The 23,650-nt window shown below is 45.6% G+C and overlaps 1 protein-coding gene across 1 annotated transcript in view; it reads right to left on the reverse strand.

Annotated features, from left to right (window-relative positions):
* MTMR4 (myotubularin related protein 4) overlaps positions 1-23,650 on the reverse strand; it is a 127,701-nt gene that overhangs the window by 100,004 nt on the left and 4,047 nt on the right. The window contains exon 2 of the mRNA XM_077836511.1: positions 15,048-15,116. The gene's annotated coding sequence lies outside the window, so the exon portion shown is untranslated. The remainder of the gene's footprint in view (positions 1-15,047; positions 15,117-23,650) is intronic.

Here is a 23,650-nt window from a genome sequence, read left to right on the forward strand (position 1 = left end):
ACTTACAGAAACTAAGAGGCAAATCCTCTTGGCACTGTAATAATTTACTTACACAGTAGCCTTGGGTGTAAACACTCATGATTTATTATGAGTCTTGCAATATTTGGTGTTTTAATACAAACCCCGGCTCTTGACTTCCCGTGATGATGTGAGAATCGCAAGTTTTATTAAGTAGTACTGGTCCTTGTGGTTGCAGTAAAAAAAGCCTAAAAATGTGACCTGAGTGACCCTAAAGGTCCAGAAACCAGAAGGTAAAGAAAAAAACCTAAAAACAAAAAAAATAGTTTTTAAAATGTAATCATTTTTAGGGCCTGACTCATGAATTTTGGCTGGTAATACTGTGTAAAGCAGCGATACTGGATTCTTGGAAAAAATGTCTGTAAAACAAAAACAGTGGTGCAGTATCAGACCAGATTTTATGAGATTCTGTTAAGGTAATGTTGCATGGAAAGTTAATCCAACTTGTCTGAAAGAAAAATTACATCTCTACAATTTGTTCTGTGCTATAGCGTTCCTTAAACATTACTAGGTTTGGCTAACCTCAGAGAGGTACAGACTGAAAGCTGTTTGGGGCTGGGACCATCTTTTTGTTGTGTTTGTCACAGGGGTGCTGGAACAATTTGTACAGTGGGGGTGCTGAGAGCCACTGAACCAAACCCTATGTTTCATGGAAACCACTTCAAGCCAGGGGGTGAGGGAGCACCCCCAGCACCCTTAGTTTCAGCACCTATGGTTTCTGGAGTGCCTAGCACAACAGGGCCCTAGTCGATGACTGGAGCTCTGGTGCTACCACAAGTACAAAGGAATCTTAAATGAACAAATTCACTCAAAAATTTCTAAGAGCTATTTTTCTTTTGCAGCAACAAAGTGAACACACTGTTAGTTAATGGTGTAAATGTGCACAAAATGTGCAATTAATGCATGGCCGAAAGTACCCAAAGACCCCCAGAAGAGTTTTTACATATGATGGGTGGGTGTGTATGTATTTTACATATACAGATAGTTTTTTAAAAGGAGGTTTTAACTTCTTAACTTTGTGTTACTCTGACATACCAAGTCCTGAAAAATATAATGGCTTTCGTGGCCAAAATTAATATACCCAGATGTACTGATGAGGAAAGAGGTTCTGGAGTCACCTACTCCATTCTCTGAAATGCTGACACTGAAATCAAACAACCACAATTAATCCGGTGAGTAAGTCACAAATTTTTATAAAATCTTTGAACCCTGGCTTCCCTTATTACTATGGAGGTTCTAAGGAAGAGACTACATTACTCCCTGACACTACAGCAGTACAGTCACACCAGCGTTAGCCAAGTTGACACAGCTGACCGTTCCGATGGCTACACCTGGAAACTGGTTTTGGGATCAACCTCTCAGGATAGGAACAGGCACGATGTGATAAATCACAAGCCTTGGTACTGTTCTCTTGCTCTGTGACTTTTCATGGCATCACACTGTTGCCATTGCTGTCCATGCTAGCCACTGACCCAGACTGTAATGGATAACAGCCACATTAGAGTCTGAGAATTTATCCTAGTGTTCTTCTCTAACCCTAACCAATACTTGAAGAAAGCTCTGGGTATAAGGGGAACCTGTTAAGACACTCAGGTCACCCCCATTTCTGTATCTGAACCTCCAAGCCAGTTTTAACTAGCATCTGTTTGGAACGATTTCCATTGCTGTCTCCGCACACAGGTTTAATTTCATTAATAAACTCACTACTAATTTTATCTGAGCAAGGAAGGGGATTCAGATGAGCTTAAATTTGTTGCCTAAATGTTTTGAACGTTGTGGATTCTTTTTGCCAGATCTAAAAGTGTACTATCATGCTGCCCCTTAAAAAACAGGATCCTACTACGGCAATGTTACATCGAAAGTCCATACAAATTGTTTCTGAAAGAACACACACTCAGAGAGAAAAAGTAAAAAGAAAAAATAAAGTCTCTACAAGTGGATCATGTGCCCTATAGTGATCCCAAAACATTACTAGGTTTGGCTAACCTAAGAAGGGCATAGATTGTAAGCTAAAGACAGCAGGGACTATCTTTTTGTTCTGTGTTTTTACAGCGCCTTAGAAATCAGCCTGTTGTGGAGTGGAAACAGAATAAGTTTGGTTGATGCAGATCAGCAAGCAAGTTTGTATCAAGTGCCTGCTCCCTATCCACACCAGTGGTGTGACACAGGTTTAACCAGGATGGATGTGTGCCAAATTTAATGCTATAGGTAATCCATCCTCTTCATACTCGTCTAGTCTAATTCACATGTTGTCCTTTTTAACTTGGGTGATGGGAACAGAGGTGGAGTTTAATTTTTTTTTTTTTTTAATATGCTTGGCTGTTTTTGCAATAAAGACAAAAATCCATGTCTCTCCTAGAGCTAACACACTAATGAAACATGCCAGATCTTCTTTTGTTGTCAGATGAGGAGCTTCCTTACTCCACCTGAAGTTAAAGTTACAAGTTTGACAGAGTTCTCTCTCTCTGAGCAAACCCTCTTTAAGAAACAAACCTCAGAATAGTGCAATTTCTCCATCTTCTTTGTCTGATAAAGAAAACTTTATGATTAAATGGGAAAAGGAACTGTCACACCTTCTCCAGTCAGAGGCACTGATCTCCAGGGCTGAAATCCCAGGGCTCCTGAAGTTAATGTACTTTTCATCAACTTCAACAGGACAAGGATTTCTCCTTAAGTCTTTTATACAGTTTATTTCATTTTAACACATTCATTAAGGCTTAACATAAGATAATGACACCAGGTACTAGTACTAGTGAAAATAAGTAAGATGCAAGTTACATCTCTGACAGATATTAGAGTCACTTCATTCAATAGGACACCCTGCTTCACAAACTCTGTTATCTCAGCACTGATCACTTCTTCTGTGTTACGCTGGGGCGGAAAAGATAATTGTCTTTTTAGTACCAAGTACTTTGGAGTCTTGTATCTTGGGTATTTGAACTCTGAGGAACATAACAGATAATCAGATGCTCCTTCAGTTTTTGGGCCAGCTGCTCAATCAGTTATTTGAAGGAGAGGGTAAAATCTCCACTCTCCTTTGTTGTCCGAATGGGTTCAACAGGCCTGGAACCTTGCATCTCTGTACAAGACAAGGAAGACACACTCTGATAAGGGATACAAACTCACAGCATGCACTGTGCTTCTGCAGATTCCTTTAGCAAAAAGGTGAAGATAGTGAAATTTAATCCTCTACTCTCCTTTCTGCTTATTTTATTTCCATTTTTCTCCACTTCCTCCTGTCTCTCTCGTTATGTCTCTTCCTCTTCTCTAAATTCTGTGTTAGATTTAACAAATATGAAGTTCTGATCTAATTAAACAGACAAAAACCTTCTGCTGTATTTCACGTCTGACTTAGCAATGCAGGCCAGAACCCTGTGCAGTGTATTTGTAATGGGACTGACTTTGGGATCTGTGGATTGGATCATTTTATAACATTAAAAATATATTTAAAAATTAACCACCCTCCAGCCAGCTCCTACCATTCACTCTCCTCACCCAGGAAACAGCCACGCCCAGGATCACGCTTCATTGCTTTGCTCTTTCTGTATTCAGGGGCCCCTGAGATTACAGGCTAGAGCAGTGGTTTTAACACTGCGATACACAAGCTCTTGTCAGGGGTACGCAAGAAAAATCCTGTAATGCCAGACAACACATTTTATTTAGTAAGACTTGGCAATCTAACCACAGGTATATTATGACCCCATCTCAGATGGGGGTACATGGTAAACTACATTATTTGGAAAGGGGTACATAACTTAAAAAGTTTGAAAACCACTGGGCTAGAGCAAGAAGAGGGTCGTGCTGGGTAGCATTTCGGGGGCAGGCAGGTGGGGAGGAAACTTTCAACCTTTAAGCAGGGAGCAAAGTTGGCATCCCTATAACTTACACCTTCTGTTTTTAAAAGGAAGATGAGGAACTGGAGAAAGAGGATGAAGGGGGGAAAAACAGGGAACTGAGAGGGTGAGAAAACTGCTCATCCTCTCAGTTCCCTGTTTTTTGTTTTACTGGTGCCAACAGTCAACCTAGAGGAGAGGGAAAGAGTGATGGAAGAAGCAGCCTAAGGACACCAGCAAGGTAACCAGACCCCTAACAGCAAAGGGTAGGGGACAGAGGTCATTTGCATGCTGGCACATGTCTGTCTTTGGAAGCTAGTGCCTCTGGGTCCTTGTGTTCAGGTTGTGCTGCATTCTGGATAACATGGTGCTCCCCTCAGCAGCTGCCTGCCGATTTCCCTTCATATTCCTCAAGTCACCCTTGTAACATGCACAGTCCCATGTAAGTTGGGAGCCTCCGTCTCTCTGGGCAGTGAGACTGCCCTCTATTGTCAATGGGACAACAATAATCCTCCCAAGGGGAGACTAGGACAAGTACCAACTCTTCAGACAAAGGAGCAGATTAAATTCAACTCAGCGCACAACCCCTCAGCATTTATTCACTCATCCCCAATGACTGCAGGAAATCTCAGGAGTGCTTGCTCCCAATTCCAAACACCAGGTCCCTGTGCTCCCAAACACACCCTGCACTCTGTCCCCTCAGCCACGCAATCAGCGATCCTCCCTCCCATAACACTCAACCCTACAACTTGCTGACCAGCCCCCTCCTCTCTCTTCTACAGCAGAGAGTCATCAACGTAACTCCTTCTCTGGAGCTCACCCTGACATCCAGCTGGTCACAAGGTTACCTGCATCGTCCATCGAGATTTATGGAATATATCAACCAATCCAGTTCGAATTCCCACCTGCTTCCTCCCAGTGACCCAGTGCACACCATCTGCCTCCATGTATTCTCACCCCAACGCTGGACACTGCGAACATCAGTTCAAATTAGTCACCAATGTCCAGGTGCTGACCAAGACTGAAGATGCCACAAATGGCTGGGCTGACTTCACCTGTAGGACTGGAGCTTGCTGGAGTGAAGCTGTCACAGCGAGCAACTGCTGCTCAGGAACTCTGCTTCCACCTTGCCCTAAGGAACCGCCGGGGCTCGCACTCGACAGAGCCTCTGTTGGGACGTGCAATTTGGGCACTGCCAGGTCACAGGGAAACACTGGGCTTTCCACTAGACCCAATCCAGAATTTCTGCCTCCAACTCCTATGATTCTCCTATCAGAGCAAAGCAGTCAGAACTGCTGCATTACCACTTCCCTTGTCAGAGGGAATCCATCCAGAAGAAAAGCATCTCCAGTGGCAGAGGGAAAGTTTCTCTCTGGCTAGGCTCTTCAATGACCGCCATTGGAACGATGATGCATAACAAAAGGTGCAAAACCCCCAGAAAACAGGGACTTCACAGCTTAACAGATACTTCTGCTTTCAGGGCCAAGGGACTTTCCCTTCCCATGGGTGGCAACAAGCTGTTTTAGGCCTTGTCTACACTCCATACATTGCAGGTCCACGTGAGTTATTTTGCCTTACAGTGCCTGGCCTCCACACAATGTTTTTGTCGGGAACCATCTGGTATTTTAACCCCACTTTGGAAGTGGGTTCACTGAGCTGTGGGATGAGTTTACCCGCAGCAGAGTAGATGTGGATGCATCCCCATCCTGAACCCACTTGCCAAGGCCTCTTACTGCTATCCCTTGCTGCTTAGCTGGCTACTGGAGGTATCCTGTCTGTTTACCTCTGTGCCCTGTACTGCTCTGGAGCTATCCTGACCAAATGTCACCTCCTCATCCCACTGAAATGCTGGCAGGCAGACTGGTTCTAACTTTTGAGATTCCAACTTTTGTGGAGTTCACACATCCCTGTCATCCTCTTGACTACTGAGCAGTCCAGTCTCGTTCTTCACCCTGGTACCATACTGAGATCCAGGACTTCACGCCCCTCTTCCCAGAGGGCAGTGATCAGGCATATCTGAATGGCAGTCACTTAGCTCAGGGGTACAAGCTGCTATCGTAACAAATGCAGGCTAGGTGGCATGTCCAGGACAGCCTCTAGTACCATGGTAAGGCAAAGGCACTCTGGCTGGAATACAGACCTGGTAAATACTACAGAAAGTCTGAGAGAGCCAGAACATCCTGCTCGTACTGTGAGGAGCTGGACTGTGTGTTTGTGGGCTCCCTGATTGATCCTCCAGACTAGGATCTTGTCATCTCTTGATCCCTGGGGCAGAGACAATCGCAGAGATCCAGAACCCTCCAATCACAGCCAGAGAATCAACCCGAACCACGTGCAGAGACCCAAACTGTGGCAGGGACCAAGTCCAGTAAATATGAAATTACATGTTACATCAGAACTGAATGGGGAAAGGGGTAAGCAACTTAGTTCTGGGCACCATGAGGGCACTACCATATTGGTCTACCTTCTCTCTGCCTCCTGGGCTTTTAATCATAGAATATCAGAGTTGGAAGGGACCTCAGGAGGTCATCTAGTCCAACCCCCTGCTCAAAGCAGGACCAATCCCCAATTAAATCATCCCAGACAGGGCTTTGTCAAGCCACCGCCTCATACCACTGCTACCCAAACTGACAGCCATGCCAGACACTGTAAATTCTATTCCTTTATTTCTATAAATATGCAAACATAAAAACACCACTTAAGCTTGCTGTATACTGCCGAACTCCCCCTACTGAGGCACTTGCTAGTCTTCACCCACCTGATTGACCCCACCATCCCCATGCAAAATGGCAGTACTGTATGGACTAACCTGAAGAAAGGCACTTTTATTGCTGCAGAATATACAGAAAAGTATAAAAATCATATTTCTGGCTCCTAGTTTCATTAATGTCCTCAACTTAGCACAACCATGAGTTGTTATGCATTAAATCACTCAAATCATGCTACAGCCATTTCCCAAAAGAAAACTATTTTAAGGAATTTAAAGGAATTCATCCCTCTGAATTACTGCAGAATTCTATTAATTTGGCAGTGCACTGTCTGCTGATCTGCGAGTTAAAAAGGAGAACTTTCTGCACAAGCGGTGCTCTGATTCAGCAGAGAGCTGGGCAGCGCTGAGCGCTGTGGTTCCCCTTACACTCCTGCACCAGCTCTGCACCAAAAAGCAGCAGGGCACAACTTGCCCATTGGCGCAATGCCTTTTTGAACAGAAGGAACACACCTCAGGGTAATAGCCTCCATAGCAATGGCAGCCTGCAGAGGTGCCCGTAAAATTACTAGCCTGCATCTACTGCACCCTCTTTAGGTAGCTGCCAGTCATGCTGACAACTGCCAAAAAACACACTCACTCTTACAAGTGACACCTAGATTTGAGGTCTGAGCAAAATGCATCCCCTACTCTATGCCCCTGAGCAGCTATATTGTTTTGTAGTGGCCTCCCAACCTGGCCCCATCCATTAGCAAGGCCCTTCCCCTTGATCTCAAATAGGTTGTGCAAAACAAAGCACAGGGTGGATAAAAATCAATTGGGCAGGGGGAGAAGATAGATTTTTTTTTTTAATTTAAATTGGATTTTTTTTATTTTGCTCTTTAAGTTATAATACATTTTTCTTTCTAAAGATAAGCTATTTTGAGAAAAAAACAAACAAAATAAAGTCTAATTTAAATAAAAAAATCCTTTGTTTAAAAAAACCACATAGCTGTAAATGTGAAACATTTTGATAAGACAAGTTTGTGTGTCCAAAACACTTATAGGTGCTTTAATCAAAATACTTTTACATGCTGTTTTGTGTTTTAATTAAATGCCAGTTACCATCTTAATGCAGCTTGACCCAAGTCATGAGCAAAAAGTTAATTATCTAGTAAATAAGCAATATCATTCACCACTTTCTAACACGCTAAAAATGTATGATTAATAAGGATCTGAAAATATTAAGCTACATAATTGCTTAAACAAACATATATCATTATAGTGTACCCCCAGACACCAAAAAGATGTACCAAATCTAGCATAAAGGCCTTATTTAGTTGTAAATCAACATGTTTTAATGGTTACATGATCAACCAATGAGAACAAACCTCTCTTTAGAAAATAACCGAAGTCCAAATGAAAAAACTGATTAAAATTTGTGACTAACTGATTTCAATCAACCCAGCCTGACACAGCAAGCATCTATCCTAAGACAAAGATGCTCGTCATCAGCCTCAGTCCCAGGATCCTCCATCTACCTTTCAGCCTTCCAAATGCACATTCCACATTCATTCTACACCTACTCAGGGAATGGTTAAACAGTTCCTTTCTCCCTCCAAGCGTCCAGTAAAAGGCTTCGTAAAGCCAGGGCAGCAGAGGGTAAGCTGAATGACTGATGGATGGTGATACCAACAATGTCCATCAATACCACTGGTGCAGAAGTTCCATTTGTCATTGCAAAAAACCAGTCCAGGCTTTATAAAGATCCTAGTATCATGAACCTTTCCAGACCATCCCGCATAAATGAGGCTACGATTTAGTCATGGGTATTTTTAATAAAAGTCATGGACAGGTCATGGGCAATAAACAAAAATTCACAGCCTGTGACCCGACCATGATTTATACCGCTGACTAAATTTTGCAGGGGAGGGAGGGACGCACTGCTGGGGGGCACCTCTGGGACCAGCAGCACCAGGTACCGGGGGCCACTGAGCAGCAGCTGCTCTGGCCATTCCGCGATCAGCTGCTCAGGCAGTCCCTGGCACCAGCCACAACGGCCGCTGCTCAGGTGCTCCCCGGGGCCAGTTGCCTCAGCAGCTGACTGCAGAGCCACTCCAGCAGTGGCCAGTGGGGCTGACCCCAGGGCCGCATAAGCAGAAGTCCCGGAAAGTCATGGAATCTGTGACTTCCGCAACCTCTGTGACAGACACGGAGCCCTACCCATAAATATTGGTGAACTTTCCATGGTGATCAACCAGGCCTTGCAGCACCATGGAGAAATATCCTTTCCTATTGAACTCCAAGGCCTGGGGCCAGAGGTAAAAAATAGGCAGGTGGCCCCAATTTGGGAACTGTATCTGTGCAGACCTGTTAATAACCACCTGTGCAGTGCCCAGTCTTGTGACCTGGGGGTCAGAGTTTAGGACAGAAGGGACCACTAGATCATCTAGTCTGACCCTCTAGACGAACACCCCCACCTGTCACCGGCACAGTGAACCCAACCACCAAAATAAGAGCAGAGTATTACCACTCACAGGAGACTGAACTGTTATTATGTGCCACAGGCAAAGCATAGACAGGACTGAGGCATACCATCACTGGAGCCTCCCCTAATGGCAGGGAAACGATTGAGTGAAATATACCCAGAGAATCCTGCCAAGTGACCCACACCAACAAGCAGCAGACGAAGGTAAAAAATCCCTAAGGTCACTGTCAATCTGACCTGGGAAAACTCCTTCCCAACCCCACATAAGGTGATCAGTTAGACCCTGAGCCCATAATCAAGCCCAGGCAGCAGAGCCTTCTTGATAGTAGCACACATTTCCATGACAAAAGCTCCACCAGTTGATCTACCAACATCAAACTGGTTAGTTACTGATCAGTAACAATCTTGGGTGATAAGCTTCCAGATGGCAATCGCCACATGCTTCTCCACGCTGTGGGCAGCTCTCATATAGGTGTTCTGCTGCGGTAGTTCCAGGAAGAGCTCTGCACAGATCACTGGGAAAGTGGCTTTTGACATCTTGATATTCTGCCACCACGGCTGGTCATCCCAGTCTGCAGCACTGTCCTTTCCTACCAGCCAGTGCCAGTGGACTAAGCCCAAAAGTGGCGCTCCATGGAGTCAAGCTGCTGCAAGAAAAGACTGAGATAGTTCCACTTGATTTCAGCATCCACCTTCTCAGATGCCCTTATCACTCTGGTTCTAAATTTGTGCAATGATTTCAGACATGCTTGCAGCAGCCTGTTTATATTCATCACCATGAGGATTGCAGCAATTGCAAATATTTCCTCCATGCTGCCTGACAATGCTTTGAAAATGGCACTGGCTTGCAAACCCCAGGCGGAGGATGGAATGAAAGAAGAAGAATCATGGAAATTATTTAACCTCAAGTCCCAGAATTCCATTGTCTTCTGGTAGGTGTCCCACGATGCGCAGCACAAAAGTGCACATAACAGAACACACACAGCACAACAGCCGAGCAATGCACCATGGGCTGTCTGACCAGAATGCTGAGCACTTGTTTCAAAACATCACAGTGCTGTCTGGCTGCAACGATACCAGACTAAAGTATCTCAGTTGTGGGATACGGTAGTGCGCTGCTCTCACAACACTTGTTGCAGTTCACTAAATGTGGATACACAACCCCCCCGCCATGTTTCCAGAGTAGACGTGCCCTTATTCTATAGAGCTAATCCCTGCAGATGAAAAAGCACAGAGCGTCCCAGTAAGGTTAGACAACTCAGCATGCCTTCACCTTCAGCTAAGAAGCTGCTCTTGCCCACCCCTACAGCTAACTGACTGAGCTTGAGAGGGTTAAGTTCTTGTCTACATGGTGTGTTAAGCTGCACCTGAGGGTTGTAAATTCTAGTCCACACCAGCAACTCTCACACAGGAACTGGCCCTTGGGGACCCTGCTGGTGCACACTAGAAGTTTGCTAGTGCACATTAACGTAACCCCAGAACTACACTAAAGCACACTAAGGAATTTATAGTGCATGTCAGCAAGGTCCACATAGGCCACTTAGTGTGTGACAGTCACTGGTGCACAGTAATGCAGTGCAGACAAGCTCTAACACTCAATCTGCTGCCTTTTCTCCATTTGTCAGTAATGCAGTAACTTTTAAATGCTACATCAGATCAATTCCAAAGTTTCAGGAAATGTTCTAGGCACCAATGGACAGAATGCTAGTGATTTTGGTGAAAGTCGGCAAATCGGAAGGGAGGCACGGGAGACCCATGGAGCTTCCAGCATTTCATCAGGAGAGCCAACAGCTTCATCTGGGTTTTTAAGTATCTACAGAACAAAGATCCAGTTGATAGCAGCCGTTTTCCAGCATAACAACACCCCCAGCTCAGCTCTGCCCATAGTCCCAATACGGTTTAAAATGGGGGGGGGGGGGGGACGCACAGCTTACAGAGACACTGGCATGTCTGCTCAGCGGGGAAAGGGAGCAGGAGCGGCGGCAATGAGGGACCACAGAGTCCCTGGCACGGGGAGAGGACAATGGGGCAATGGTATAGAGGGAGGAGGACATGGGAAACATAGAATCCTTTGCATTCACAGAGCCCGTGGCAAGCAGAGGAAAGAAGCACTCTGGTATAGGAGATAGGGAAATGGGGGGGGCACAGAGATGCTGATGGAAGGTGGGCTTGCAGGGAGTCCCTGAAATATAGAGGAATGGAGGGCACTTGTGGGGGAGAATGAAAAGATGCAGGGAGCCCCCTGGTGAGCGCAGGGAGCTTGCAAAAGAAGTCTATGACACCCTAGTTTGAATAATGATCGTATCCCAGTTATTTAAGAGCTCTAGATAGCGAATACCTTCTCTGCACAACCCTCCCCTAGAGCACAGGGACTTCAGCGCTAGTGGCAGAGAAGCATACAGCACTTCCACTTCCTTTTTCCCCTGACAAGGGAGTGGGGAACGAGAGAAAGAAAAAGACCCTCTAGAAGCACAGTGCTGAGACACTGGTGAACGACGCCTCTGGGAAAGGCACCGCTTACTGAGCTCCCACATCTCTGCTTGCAGACAGGTGTCCTCAGGCTGAGGGTACATCTACACTGCAAAAAAACGCAGCAGCAAGTCTCAGAGCCCAGGTCAACTGACTCACGCTCGCGCTATGGGGCTAAAAATAGTAATGTAGACATTTCCGCTGGGGCTGGAGCCTGGGATCCAAGACCCTTGCTGGGTTTCAGAGCCTAGGTGCTAGCCAACGTGGGTATGTCTACACTGCTATTTTTAGCCCCACAGCACACATCAGTTTACCCAGGCTCTGGGAATTGCTGCTGCTGGGTTTTGTTTTGTTTTTTGCAGTGCAGACATACCCTAAGAGAAACCTAGATTTGCAAGGGAGGATCTGCTTGTATAAGCAGAGGATTTGAAAAGCCTCAGCAGGGCAGACTCAACCCTTCCTCCTTCTCTGGTATGGACCACAAATCCCATGTAGTTTCGTTGGTACTGGTAAGATGAGACTTTAAAAACCACAGTCCCACCCACTCTGCATGAACATAAATCCCCACACCACTGGGTGCAAGAGAAAGATTTGCCCACGAGTCCTTGGTCGAATTGTCTCTTCCTGGCATGAGCGTGCAGAGATGTCGTGCATTGGCAGTTACTCTCCAACTCACAAGTGGCTGACTTTGTCTGGGAGTGGATGTGTCATTACACAAAGTAAAACTATTTCCCCATGATTACTTCCTCCCCCTCCCACCCCCCATGTTTCCTCACACGTTCTTGTCAACTGCTGGAAATGGCCCACCTTGACACCGGGAAAAAGTTATTAAAACAACAATAAGGCTTTTAAAAGCATTTTTAGGAAACCTCTGCCAAACTTTCCATCACTCCCAGTTAGAGAGCAGAGTGGTGCTGAAAAGGTCCAGCACTTTTAAAAGATAATGATAGCAAAAGCATTAAGTCACTGAATCATTTTTGCTTAAACTGTCCAAACACAAAACAAAAGTAAGACTAACAAAGCCCCAAACCCTTGGCCAGACAACAGGCCTGAAAATTTTCAGCTCAAAAAGAGAAAGATTAACAACTGAACAAGAGCTTTAAAATGGAATGCTTAGGGTACTTTAACTGCAGCTGTCACTAAGTACTCCGATAACAATGAGTGAGTAATAGGTATACGTCAGTTTTGCTAGACTGACCAAGACAATTTCATCTTAGAATGCAGAAATGTACGCGCTCAAAAGGGAATAATGATTCTACTTCTGACTGAGCCAATTGCTCTCTACTATCTCCCAACTCACTTAACACCAGAGAACTGTGTGATTTGGAGCTTCTGATCAATTGTTTCACTCAGAGCTTGGATGCTTTTGGGGTAAAAAGGCTTAGAAGAGATTCTCAGACCCATCTTCATACCCAAAAAAAGTCATTAAGATGTAGTTAAGGTTGATGAGTATTCCATCATTTAAAGAAGATGCACAAGGAAACTATCAGAGTTTTAAAAAAAAAATCCAAAGTTTGGAAATTACTTAAGGGTGTATAGATCATAGTAAGAGATAATTACTTACCTTGTAACTCTGGTAGGGTTCTCACCACATAGCATAGGACTGGCACAATTCCCCTACTTTGGAAGTTTGTTTTGTTTTAACACAGAGGACAGCAGGAGCAGGGTAGAGCGTAAGCCAGGTCTGCAGTAGTGATCTGTGCCACACCTGATGAAAACACACACTGCCCTCCAAACATCCCAAACAGTTCCTCAGTCCCATGGGAGGAGACGTTCCCAGCAAGAAGAGTTAATTCTAGAGAATCAGAACCGTGATTTGGGAGAAAACTGAACAATAAGGTACCCAGGAACAAGCACCTTAGAAAAAGGACATCTCTAAGGGAGTGGCGAGTAACTTGACACCTTCAAAAATATAAATATACAGGTAAATAACTTTCTCACCTCTACAGATATGACCCCCTGCAGAGCAAGAAGCTTAAGGAATGTCCCCGAAGAAAAAGGAGAGAAAAGCTGCAGAAGAAAGCAATAACAAGGCCTATGACAACGATACGAGCAGGGAGGAATTGGTTTGGTTCTGCTTTTTCTGTATCACATTAACACCATTATCTCCCTTAAGAGGAGCCAGGTACCACTTTCAAGTCCAACACCAGACAAAACATTCAAGTCTGTAGAAAAAGATAATGAACAGCAAGAAAATCCCATGTAAAAAACAGTGCCCTGACAGTCAAATCCCAAAATAAAGCATAGCTTTTGCGGGGAATGGGACAGATTTTCCAACCCTACCTGGAAACAATCTCAGGAGCAGAGTACAAAGCGGGATTCCCTGCTTGAGACTGAATTCAAAGAATAACTATTGGAAAGACATGGGGAGGGGATCATTCATCTGCTTTGCAAATGTCTAAGATGGAAACAGCTCCAAGGCAGGCCGTGGTGCAATCTTGTCTCCAGTCAAGGCACCCTTCATCTGGCTTTTAGTTTCAAGCCAGCCAGGTAACATGGTCCTCTCAATAACAGCATGAGCCAGCAAACTAGTGTCAGATGAAAAAGAGCAGAGTGGACTTTCCTGGGGACTTAGTCCTCTCCAAACAGGGCTCCAAGAACCGTTGGACTCTGGGCGTATAGAGAAGAGCCTCCCTGGAATGGGCATGCAGTTGTGGAAAGAACATAGGCAGGACAATAGGCTCCAACATTGCCTTGGAAAGCAACCTCACATGAACCCACACTAACATCATGTTCTTGTAAAACCTGGTATAAGGCAGGTCAGTGTCTTGGGCCTGAAGCTCATGCTGTGAGGTAAAAATCACTGGCATCAGGACAGTAACCTTCCATATAGGAAATGTAAGCTCTCTGAAACCAAACAGTTCAGATGGAAAGTACACATTTCCCTCCTCGTTTCTGGTATCAAACATTAGTATTATACAGCCCAGCTGGGGCCAAGCAGTAGTACAAGAAAGGCTATAACAAGTAACAAGCAATCTAAGTAGCCCCGGACAGGCATCAAAATGCATTACTATTTATAAATCACTCATCTGATCCTCCTAAGAGAAATCCTATCCCTTTAGACTCTCCTGCAGAGGACTGGGAGGGGTGGGGAATGTTTCTCTAGATACATGTTATTTATTAACTCAGTAGAAGCCAAATCCAATCTTGCAAAAGATAACATACTTCAGCTATCAATGGACAGTCATGATAGCTCTCCCCCATATGGGGGAAAAGTGATTATTAGTTTAGCTCCTGGAGACGTTAAGTTGGAAAGCACAGGAAATAGGAAAGTCTGTCAACATACTGAAGGCTAGATTGTGCATTTGCTCCTAGCCCCTAATATGAAGCAGGGCATAAGCAGTGCTGTTCCAGGAATCTCTGAGAAAGAACTGTAAAGGAATAGGTGACGTCAGAGGGGAACAAATGAAAAACCTGCATAGATTTGTTTCTTGTTTGGTAATAGGCTGGGCTTCTTTCTGAAGCAAGTGTCAGGGGTCATAGGTATCTTTATTTATTAGGTTCATCTATTAGTGGAAAAGTAATAATATATAAAACAAATATTAAGCACTACCTTTTGAGACTTTGATTCTTCTGTGGTTGTAGATGTCTCTAAGCTTATTCTACGGAGGCTGACATTTTCCTGCAAAGAGAAATAAAAATCTTATAGTGAAAAACTATGCATTGAAATCCAGAGAAGCACTTTCAAAAAACACAATACCCATCCCTTTGACTTAGGGCATGGCTACACTTGCAAGTTAGAGCACATTAAAGCAGCCCCGGGTGCCCTAATTCATGACACATCCACACTGGCAAGGCACGCAGAGCGCCCGGACTGTGCAGCTGGAGCGCTCCTGGTAATCCACCTCGACGAGAAGCAGAATGCTTGCTACACCCCCGCTGGAGCACCATGGTGCCAGTGTGGATGCCCTGGTCTATTAATGCACTATGATTGGTCTCCAGAAGTGTCCCACAATGCCTATTCTAGCCACTCTGGTCATCACTTTGAACTCTACTGCCCTGCCCTCAGGTGACCAGCCATCAGACCCACCATTTAAATTCTTTCCAGGTGACCATGGCTCCACGCACCAGGCAATCCCCAGTATGGAGCAATAGCGAGGTGCGGGACCTCATCAGTGTTGGGGGCGGGGGAGGAAGCTGTCCAGTCCCAGCTGCGCTCCAGCCAAAGGAATTATGATACCTTTGGGCAGTTTTCAAGGGACATGATGGAAAGGGGCCATGACAGGGATGCACTGCAGTGCAGGATTAAAGTGAAGGAGCTGTGGAATGCCTACCGCAAAGCCCGAGAGGCAAACAGCCGCTCCAGTGCTGCCCCTGTGACCTGCCGTTTTTACAAAGAGCTGGATGCAATGCTTGGGGGCGACCCAACCTCCACTCCGAGGACCACCATGGACACTTCAGAGCCCAGTTCAACAAGGCAGGAGGAGGAGGAGGAAAATGGGAGCAAGGGTGCTGAGGAGGAGGAAGACAGCCCAGCATCCCTAGATGCATGCAGCCAGGAGCTGTTCTCAAGCCAGGAGGAAGGTAGCCAGCCGCCGCAGCCGGTGCTTGGGGAAGAACAAACACCAGAGGAGGTGCCCAGTAAGTGGCTTTTATTTTGGGAAGGAAGTTGTTCGGTGCGGGGTCTTGGGGGTGAGGAGCACAGCATTCCAGACAGGAAGGCTGAGTATGATAACAGGACTTACGCAAATCTGTGATTGAACCATTCTCCACCCCACCCCCTTGCCCTTTCTGTTTCCCAAGGAGTTGTGTTTCTTTTCAATAAATGCATTTTTTGACTTTGAAAACATTCTTTATTATTGCATTAAGTAAAAGATACCTTAGTCCAGGAAAGCAACAGGCACTGCAAGTCACTGTAGCAAACACAGATTCCTACTAACAGTGGAATCACTGCACTTCACTCCTGTGCAGGGCACCAAACATTACTGGTGGCTTTCAGCCTCAAATTGCTCCCTCAAGGCATCCCTAATCCTTGCAGCCCTGCACTGGGCCCCTCTAACAGCCCTGCTCTCTGATTGATCAAATTCAGCAGCCAGGTGTTGAACCATGAAGTTCCATGCCTGAGTGAATCTTTCACCCTTCCCTTCAAATATGTTATGGAGGGTACAGCACGTGGATATAACCGTGGGGATGTTGTCATCGGCCAGGTCCAGCTTCCCATACAGATGGCGCCAGTGGCTCTTTAAAAGGCCAAAAGCACACTCCAGTCATTCTGCACCAACTCAGCCTGTTGTTGAACCGCTCCTTCCTGCTGTCAAGGCTCCCTGTGTAGGGTTTCATGAGCCAGGGCATTAAAGGGTAAGCGGGGTCTCCAAGGATCACAATGGGCATTTTTATTTCCCCTACAGTGATCATCTGGTCTAGGAAGAAAGACCTGGCTTGCAGCTTCCTGAACAAGCCTGTGTTCCAAAAGATGCGTGCATCATGCACCTTTCCGGACCAGCCTGCGTTCATGTCAATGAAACGGTGATCCACAAGCACCTGGAGAACCAAAGAGAAATACCCCTTCTGATTAACGTACTCGGAGGCTAGGTGGGCTGGTGCCAGAATTGGAATATGCGTCCCATCCATCACCCCTCCGCAGTTAGAGAATTTGTGCAAAGCCAGCCACAATGTCATGCACGTTACCCAGAGTCATGGTTCTTCTGAGCAGGATGCAATTAATGGCCCTGGAAACTTCCATCAACACGATTCCAACAGTCGACTTTCACACTCCAAACTGGTTAGCGACCAATCAGTACCTGTCTGGAGTTGCCAGCTTCAAAACTGCAATAGCCACCCGCTTCTCCACAGGCAGGGAAGCTCTCAATCTTGTATTCTTGCGCCGCAGCGTGGGGGTGAGCTCAGCACACAGTCCCATGAAAGTGGATTTTCTCATCTGAAAGTTCTTCAGCCACTGCTTGTCATCCCAGACTTGCATGACGATGTGATCCCACCACTCAATGCTTGTTTCCCGAGCTCAAAAGTGGCGTTCCACTGCGGTGAGCATGACCATGAATGCCACAAGCAATCTCGTGTCGTATGCGAGTCGACATCATCGTCTGGCTCCTCACTGTCAGTTTGTAGCTTAAGAAGTAACTCGACTGCCATTTGTGACATGCTAGCGAGACCCATCAGCATATTCCTCAGCACTTCAGGATCCATTCCCACAGACTGAAAGGGAAGACAGTGCACGCAGTACAAAAAGCACTGAAAGATGGCGCCAAATGTGGACAGAAGAACAGGGATTGCTGGGATGCGAAGTGATGCATCATGGGGCGTTAGGACAGGACCCAGAATGCCCTGCACCCCCCTCCCCCCTTCCCACAAGCCACAGCACCAGAATGGGAAGAGGTGCTCTGTGGGATAGCTGCCCATAATGCACCACTCTCAATACCGCTGCAAGTACTGCAAATGTGGCCACTCCAGTGCATTTGCAGCTGACAGTGTAAACACACTGCAGCGCTTTCCCTACTGAGTTCTCTGACGGCAGCTTTAACTCACAGCACTCTACATCTGCAAGTGTAGCCATGCCCTTAGCTTCCCTCAATAACTACAAGCAGGGAAGGGAGAGAAGATTTTTGAAGATTTTTTTGTAATTATTTGTTACTTTTTAATTACCCGAGAGACACTCAGATACTACCAAGGTGAGCATCACATATGATTAGATAGAACAAAGATTTCATTTCCACTTGGTGCTGTAATTTTTTCCAGTTAAAAGTAATTGTGTGTTAACTTTCATTTCTCTACTTTCATGCAAGGAAGTGTCCATGAATTTCTAATGGAGACAAACTGCACACTCCCCTGAGAAATGGTGCCTCTGAGCTCTGGCATCTTTTTTCTGTATCTTCAGCCCAGTACTTGCAAGTGCTTTAGAGGATAGGATTAAAATTCAAAATGATCTGGACAAACTGGAGAAATGGTCTGAAGTAAATAGGATGAAATTCAATAAGGACAAATGCAAAGTACTCCACTTAGGAAGGAACAATCAGTTGCACACTTATAAAATGGGAAATGACTGTCTAGGAACGAGTACTGTGGAAAGAGATATGGGGGTCATAGTGGATCACAAGCTAAATATGAGTCAACGGTGTAACGCTGTTGCAAAAAAAGGAAACATCATTCTGGGATGTATTAGCAGGAGTATTGTAAGCAAGACACGAGAAGTAATTCTTCCACTCTACTCTGCGCTGATGAGGCCTCAACTGGAGTATTTGGTCCAGTTCTGGGTGCCACATTTCTGGAAAGATGTGGACAAACTGGAGAAAGTCCAGAGAAGAGCAACAAAAATGATTAAAGGTCTAGAAAACATGACCTATGAGGGAAGATTGAAAAAATTGGGTTTGATTAGTCTGGAGAAGAGAAGACAGAGAGGACATGATAATTTTCAAGGACATAAAAGGTTGTTACAAGAAGGAGGGAAAAAAATTATTCTTATTAACCTCTGATCAGGGGGCTGGTGCACATGACTTACGAGGAGAGGCTGAGGGAACTGGGCTTGTTTAGTCTGCAGAAGAGAAAAGTGAGAGGTATTTGATAGCAGCCTTCAATAACTTGAAGGGGGTTCCAAAGAGGGTGGAGCTCGGCTGTTCTCAGCAGTGGCAGATGACAGAACAAGGAGCAATGGTCTCAAGTTGCAGTGGGGGAGGTCTAGGTTGGATATTAGGAAACATTATTTCACTAGGAGGGTAGGGAAGCACTGGAATGGGTTACCTGGGGAGGTGGTGGAATCTCCATCCTTAGAGGTTTTTAAGGCCCGGCTTGACAAAGCCCTGGCTGGGATGATTTAGTTGGTGCTGGTCCTGCTTTGAGCAGGGGGTTGGACTAGATGATCTCCCGAGGTCTCTTCCAACCCTGATATTCTATGGTTCTAAGAAGCAATGGGCTTAAACTGCAGCAAGAGTGGTTTAGGTTGGAAATTAGAAAAAACCTCCTAATTGTCAGAGCGGTTAAGCACTGGAATAAATTGCCTAGGGAGGCTGTGGGATCGCCATCATTGGGGCTTTTTAAGAGCAGGTTGGACAAACACCTGTCAGGGATGGTCTAGATCAGTGCTACTCACAGTGGTGGTCTGTGGAACGTTATCGGCTGCCAGTCTGCGCGCACATTGGAAAAAAAAAATTGCCGGTCCCCCACATCAGATAGCTTGAGAAGCACTGGTCTAGAAAATACTTAGTCCTGCCTTAAGTGCAGGGGACTGGACTAGATGACCTCTTGAGTTCCCTTCCAGTTCTATGATTCTACTCCACTCCCCTGTAGGGCATGGGAATATAAAGTTGAGGTCAGGATGGTCTTGCCTTAAGGGGGAGAGACCAGAGACACACTCAGGAAGAAGCTGTCCCAAGAAGAGAGACTCATTGTGCTCATAATAATGGAGACAGTGTTATAACCTACATGATCACTCCGTGCATGGGATACACACACAATGGGTCTGGATGCTAGCCCAGTGAATCACAAACCATTTTGTTGGAAGTCCCTGAACGCAGCCATACCAATCCACCCTCCACAAAAGCCAGGGATAAGGAGACATTCTCTGAAGAGCCCCCCAGGTAGTAACCTTCACCCGGGCACTACCACCTGCTGCAGCTGTGATGCAACAGCACAGAATGCTGTCCTGGGGAGGGAGAGAGACAGCCAACGAGAGGGCAGCTTGAGCTGGGGAGGGGGCTCGGGATCCACCCGAAGGGGCAGTTGGGGAAAAACAGCTGTTAGAAAAGGAGAAGAATCTCAATGCTGAGCTAGCAGATGAACGGGAGCCTGGGCAGGAGGTGAGGTGATGAGAGAACAGGACAATAAAAGCAGAAGATTGGGAAGGGAGAAAAAGGAAAATAGGAATGGTTTCAGGTCAGGAGAAGCAGGTACTACTGGCGAAAGGCAGCAGAGGGAAATAAAATCTACAGACTTACCAGAGACAGAGAGTCAGGGGGAAAAACTGAAAGGAAATATCATTGGTGAAAAAGGGAATTGAACAGAAAGCTGTGTTAGATGAAAACAGATCCTGAAAACAGTAAATGAAAAGCCCACCCACAAAGGACCTAAAGTGAGTGAGCAGAGAAAATGACTGTTCAAACACCTGTTGAAGGAATACAGTTCAAAGGTGCCTAATGGACAAGTGAGGGCCCACAAGGCAAAGAAACCCCACTTGTGGATAAACTTGGTAGAAAGAGGTACAGCCACAGGAACATCGAATCCAAGGAGCACTTCAAGCCAAAGAGAGGAAAAGAACAGGACAGCAAGCGTGGAGCTGGACTGAGAGTCAAGGAGAGGAAGAGTTTCTTCTCTGAAGTGACAGTCTATTGTAATCTCTTGTTCTTGTTAACAACAATGCATTTGGTACTAACTGCACAGCATGTCCAATCACACAAAAGGTTAACGAGTTGGTAACCTGTAGTTTAATATCATAAGTAGTAAGCCTTTGGTAATGTTCTATATTATCTATGCTCCTGATACAAGTTTGGGGTCTTGCCTTAGAAAGTTATAAAAATTTCAAGTTATCCCTTTTGTTGTGGTTTGCCTCTCCTCACAGTTAACATAGCCTAGCCAAGCTGGGTCACCACACACACATTTATTGGTTCTACAAAATGCACCTGGGGGGAAACAAAACGAGGGGAGTGTTTTGGGGGACAGAGGCAACAATGTAAGCTGGAGTCCCTTTGACCTCAGAAGCAACATTCTGAGGTCTGAACACCATCCCGACAGACTCCTGTCTGGTACCGGCTGGAGTTGCTGCTCCTAACATATTGCTCAAATTCCGCCCTGAGAGATGGGCCAGAGACTTCAGCTTGTTGGAGGGTTTCACTACACATGCTAACAAAAAGACCTCCTCCCAGCTAGGGTACAAAGCTGCAGGAAAACATGAGATTTGGAAGATGTGGCTAAACACCACCAGCAATGGGGTGACACAGCTCTGGAAACTTACTTGCCCACCCTGCCCTCCTCAGAACATTAAATAAATTTTCATTTTTATCAGTGAAAGTTACAGTGCCCATTACTGCAAACTAACACTGATTTACAAACCCCTTTAATTAGATGTATCGAACTAGTGCCTGAACAAGTTAGTTTTCAGATAGCTCCCTAACTTTATACAAACCTCCTTACTCTCCCCCATGAATGCCCTGAAAGCTATCTGAACAATGAGAAGACTAGTAATTAAGCAGACTTCAAATCAGAATGACCAAAAAGCACCCTTACCACTTAGGGCTTCACATGCCTCGATATAAACCAAGCAAATACATTATAAGGTAATAAACTAGGAAGCCACACCAACTCAAAACACCCAACAGCCATTCAAGAACACCTGAAGTATCAGATAAACTGGCAAAAAAGGTGTCTTCAAAACAAATCCCCAGCCTCGGATGTTAGCCACAAGCTACTCCAAACCATCCCCCCATGTAGGGGAGTTTGTGGCCAGGCATCCCCAGCAGCCATATACTTCTAGTCAAGAGGGAGAATGACTTCAGATACTTAGTCAATTAAACAGATGGACTCAGGCCAATGATGGCATAGGGAATCCACTAACACCTTGACAAACCCATGAGGTCAACAGATGTCACTGCCAGAATCATCTACTGCAGCAGGTTGGTACAGCAAGTGCACATCATGGACCTCCCCAGAGAGGCAGTAGCAAGTGGCTTCCAAGAGGGGCTTGCACACAAGAGATGGTAACCAGCCAGTACACTTAAAGAAACTTCCCAATAGAGGTAGGAAGAGGAGGGATGTTTTACCCATTGTATTACTTTGGGAAGGAAGGAGGTAAGGGAAGAGACAAATATGTCCCTGCTATACGATTCTTCAAACACCACAGGAGTATGTAAAGAGAGAGCAACAGTGCCAAAGTCAACCAGGCCTTTACAGCAACTGTGCAATGGCCAACATGCTGCTTTCCTTAAACTGGGCTGACTACATTAGATTGATCAAACCTGTCATTGTCAAAGAACAGCATCCCAAGGGGTCTGAAAGGCTGCCAATCAATATAAATGACAGTCACCTGCACCGGTTCAGATCATCATTTCAATTTAGAAATCCTACACAACTGAAATGAAAGAAGTTACCTTATTAGCATGACAAACTCTACAGATGGTTTCAGAGTGGTTGCCATGTTAGTCTGTATCAGCAAAAACAATGAGGAGTACTTGTGGCACCTTAGAGACTAACAAATTTATTTGGTCATAAGCTTTCATGGGCTAAAACCCACTTCATCAGATGCATGGAGTGGAAAATACAGTAGGCAGGTATAAATACACAGCATATGAAAAGATGGGAGTTGCCTTACCAAGTGGGGGGTCAGTTCTAACGAGACAATTCAATTAAAGTGGAAGAGGGCAATTATCAACAGGAGGAAAAATCACTTCTGTAGTGGTAATCAGGGTGGTCCATTTCAAACAGTTGACAAGAAGGTGTGAGTAATAGTAGAGGGTTCCTACTGACCCCACACTTGGTAAGGAAACTCCCATCTTTTCATATGCTGTTTATTTAGACCTGCCTACTGTGTTTTCCACTCCATGCATCTGATGAAGTAGGTTTTAGCTCACGAAAGCTTATGCCCAAATACATCTGTTAGTCTCTAAGGTCCCACAAGTACTCCTCGTTGTTTCTACAGATGGTGGTGCCCAGACACTATATATAACAGGAGTGGCCAAAATTACTGAATCTCCTAGCCGCATACAATAATCTTCAGAACGTCGAAAGCCGCAAGACACACACAACCTGCCCTGCGGAGCAGTACCTGCTGGAGTGCGGGGCTTCTGCCTTGATGCTCCCCCCCAGGGCAAAAGTCCTTAAACCCCCCCTTCCTGCAGAGTAGAAGCCTCTAGTCTCCCACCACGCCGCCACAGGGCAGAAGCCCTGAGCTCCTCCCTGCCCAGTCTTGTAGACAGAGAATGGGTGGGGTGCTTTGGAGGCTCCAGGAGCTGCACTTTTAACTATAAAAGAGCTGCATGTGGCTCACAAGCCACAGTTGGCCACACCTGACATATAAGAACGACGCCCATATTGGGTCAGATCAAAGGTCCATCTAGCCCAGTAACTGGTCTTCTGATAGGGGCCAATGCCAGGTGCTTCAGAGGGAATGGAAGGATGTGGAAAAATTGGAGAGTCTCCAGCGAAGGGCAACAAAAATGATTAGGGGTTTGGAACACATGACTTATGAGGAGAGGCTGAGGGAACTGGGATTGTTTA

This window comes from Eretmochelys imbricata, chromosome 17 (genome assembly GCF_965152235.1).
Source record: "Eretmochelys imbricata isolate rEreImb1 chromosome 17, rEreImb1.hap1, whole genome shotgun sequence".
Lineage (NCBI taxonomy): Eukaryota > Metazoa > Chordata > Testudines > Cheloniidae > Eretmochelys > Eretmochelys imbricata.